The following is a 4136-nucleotide window of genomic DNA, read 5'->3' as shown; positions in this document are numbered from 1 at the left end:
AGTAGATGTAATTGCTAAACTTCCACATCCCACCAATGTTAGAGGAGTTAGGAGTTTTCTAGGGCATGCCGGTTTTTACCGACGTTTCATAAAAGATTTTTCTAAAATTGTCACTCCTATGAATAAACTCCTTGAAAAGGATGCTCCATTCATCTTTTCAGATGAATGCATCAAATCTTTTAATATACTTAAAGAAAAACTCACTAATGCGCCGATCATGATAACTCCAAATTGGAATCTACCGTTTGAACTTATGTGCGATGCAAGTGATTTTACAATGGGAGCCGTTTTAGGACAAAGGATTGAAAAACGATTTCAACCTATATATTATGCTAGTAAGACGTTACAAGGAGCACAAACAAATTACACAACTACTGAAAAAGAACTCCTTGCCATTGTCTTTGCTTTTGACAAATTTCGATCATATCTCGTTCTAGCTAAAATAGTGGTCTATACCGACCATTCTGCTCTTAGATACCTATTTTCGAAACAAGATGCCAAACCAAGATTAATCCATTGGATCTTACTCTTACAAGAGTTTGATATTGAAATCCGAGATAAAAAGGGAGCAGAAAATCTCGCCGCTGATCATCTTTCTCGTCTAGAAAATCCCGAATTAGAAGTTCTAAATGAATCAACCATACAAGACAACTTTCCTGATGAATATCTATTGAAGATAGATTATAATGAAATTCCATGGTTTGCAGACTATGCAAACTACTTAGTATGTGGATTCCTTGAAAAAGGATTATCGTACCAAAAATGAAAGAAATTCTTTAGTGATATAAAACACTATTTCTGGGAAGATCCACATTTGTTTAAAAATTGTCCCGATGGAATAATACGCCGATATGTATTTGGATATGAAGCTAGTCAAATTTTAAACCATTGTCACACAGGACCAACAGGAGGACATTATGGGCCTCAACTCACAGCAAGAAAAGTTTATGATGCTAGATTCTATTGGCCTACAATTTTTAAAGACGCACACCTTCTTTACAAATCCTGTGATGCTTGTCAAAGGACCGAAAAAATAAGTCAACGTGATGAAATGCCATAAAATATCATTCAAGTATGTGAAGTATTTGACATTTGGGGTATTGACTTTATGGGTCCATTTCCAAAATCTCATAATAATCTCTACATTCTCATTGCCATTGATTATGTATCTAAATGGGCGGAAGCACAAGCTCTCCCGACTAACGATGCACGAGTTGTAGTCAACTTTTGAAAACGTCTTTGTGCCAGGTTTGGAACACCGAAAGCTTTAATAAGTGATCGGGGTACTCATTTTTGTAATAATCAACTTGAGAAAGTTCTCAAAAGATATGGAGTAACTCATAAAATCTCCACCGCTTATCATCCACAAACAAGTGGACAAGTTGAAAATACCAACCGAGCATTAAAACGTATTCTAGAGAAAACCGTAGGATCAAATCCGAAGGAATGGTCTATGAAATTGGAGGATGCACTCTGGGCTTTTAGAACAGCCTACAAAACTCCAATTGGTACCACACCTTTTAAACTCGTTTAAGGAAAAGCATGTCATCTTCCAGTAGAAATTGAACACAAATCATTTTGGGCTTTGAAGACATGTAATCTTGATTTACATGAAGCCGGACATCTACGATTAAGTCAGCTAAACGAATTAGAAGAATTAAGACATGAAGCATACGAAAATTCGTTAATCTATAAGGAAAGAACGAAGAAATGGCATGATAAAAGAATTAGAAGTTCAAAAGAATTTAAAGAAGGAGACAGAGTTCTTCTTTTCAATTCACGATTCAAGCTATTTCCTGGAAAATTGAAATCAAGATGGTCTGGACCATTCATAGTCAAAAGAGTTTTCCTGTACGGAACGGTAGAATTAATAAATTCAAATGGGATTGAATTTAAAGTTAATGGTCACAGAGTTAAACATTACATAGATAGTCCAATGGAAGTTGACAACGAAGTTAATCACAATTTCGACACCACAGCTAACTAAGTGTGGGGAGAATCAAGTCTTTAAAGGATAATATGTATTTCTGTTAGAGTTAGATTTTCTGTTTTCGTGTAGTTCTCAAAAATGGAACCCGAATGGTCTTTCCCTAGCAGACCATAAAGAACTAGTCTTCTTCCCCCATTCTGAATTTTTATTTTTTTTAGGTTTTACGAGATGAAGACTTCCTGTGAACTAAACCATGGTTTAATGCTACACGCTTTGATCACTAAACGTAATAATGACACCCTTCTAAGTGAAATAGTATCATTAATCAGAGGTAAATTGGACGGAGTAAGAAAAGAATCCAGAAACGAAAATAATAAGTTACAGTTTGGTAAAGGAAAATCAAACTCTGCAGCGAAAAGAAGAGCACGACACCTTGAAAGATATCACAAATGCGGAAAATGGTCACACGAAGGAAAATGTTCGACGAATCAGACATATTTCAATACCGAATTTGTTACTTTATGCATAGATGGACCGTTCATATGTTTAGAAGAAAAAACGTTGAATGCTCGAGGTTACGCCTATGTAGCTATGGAAAACCAATTAGTCCGACTATCTTATGAGTGGGCTAGAGCATATCACTAAGAAATCTATCTCACAGGTAAGTATGTACAGTTTTTATTTTTATTTTTATTGCTTTTAACCTTTTGATAATAAACGCTAAATCGTTCGCTATAAAGTATTAAATTGGTACTCAATAAAATTAGGTTTTGCGACCGAAATTATTGATATCATACAAAAATTTATTACATCACTGCGAAATTTACCGTTTATTCTTAAGGTATAAATTTCTTTAATCAATCAACCCAAAATATTTCAAAAATTCGTCAGGAGTAAAACTAGGTAATATAGCCGAAATTACTTTACCGAAAAGAGGGGCATATATTTTTGATAATATTTGATTGATTAAAGTGGGATAAAAGACCAAAAAGATTTTATTTTATTTTTACTTTATTTTTAAAATAATATTGTAAACTTTTTAAATCAATATATTTAAAATTGTAAATATTTGAAAAATTAATATTTTTAATATAAGTTTGTATGTATAAAAACAAAATTATAATTTAAGTTTGGTGTGAATTTTTAATATGAATTTTTAATTTTATGCATTTTAAATTTAAGTTTGGTGTGAATTTAAAAACAAAAATTTACTTTATTTCGTTAAGTTAAAAATTTGATTTTTAAAATTCGTCGTGAGTTGAAGACTAGGTCGTTGAACCGAAATTGCTCTACCCGAGGGAGGGACGAGAACTTTTATTATCATTATTTTTAATCTTATTGAACTAAAGTATGCCAAAAACATAAAAAAAAAAAAAAAAAAAAAACCAAAAATCTTTACTTTTAAAACTGCGCTTAAAAATTGACAAATTTTAAAATTTTGTCGAGGGACGGACTAGGACAACGATCCGAAACGCCCTCATCCTAAAAAGAAACAAATTTTTAAAATTTTATTAATTATGTGTTTTATAAGTTATAAAGTTTTATATATATAAAAAAAAAACCAAAATCACTGTACCCGGACCCCCATGCGATCGCATGGGTTTTGAACTTCAACTCCATGCGATCGCATGGAGCTGAAAATCAGGCCAGGATCATATAGCAGTCGACCTGTTCTGTCTCACCACAAAACACACACATATACACGAAATCCTCTCAAAATCTCACCAAATTTCACCAAATTTTCACCGTAATTCGTCAAATTTCTCGCTCTAATCGTGAAATTGTTCAGAAGTTTATCAAGAAAGGTAACAATTACACCCCTAAACCTCTTTAAATTTGATTTTTAGTGTTCTTGAGCTATATTTTTCCTAATTTGATTTTGTTAGTTTCTAGTGTAATTAGAGTTAAATTGTTAGTATTTTATGCATGTATAACCTAGATTGATGCTATTTAACATGATTTGAAGCCAAAAACTTCAAAATTTTTAGAAATCTAGGGTTTGTGTTCTTGAGCAATTTGGGGCTTTTTGATATAAACAGGTTATGGCCGATTTTTGTCATGAATTATTGCTAAATTGAGTAGTGTAACATGTTTAGGTAGTTAAATGATCCAAACATTGATCCTAAACATGATTTTTGGAGATTAAAGTGGACTTTTTAGGTGCAAAATTAATGAACTTGATTAATTTGATATAATTTGTTGGGAT

This window comes from Rutidosis leptorrhynchoides, chromosome 8 (assembly GCF_046630445.1).
Source record: "Rutidosis leptorrhynchoides isolate AG116_Rl617_1_P2 chromosome 8, CSIRO_AGI_Rlap_v1, whole genome shotgun sequence".
In the NCBI taxonomy this organism is placed as follows: Eukaryota; Viridiplantae; Streptophyta; class Magnoliopsida; order Asterales; family Asteraceae; genus Rutidosis; species Rutidosis leptorrhynchoides.
The sequence above is the reverse complement of the archived record's forward strand: the minus strand, read 5'-3'. Positions refer to the sequence as shown.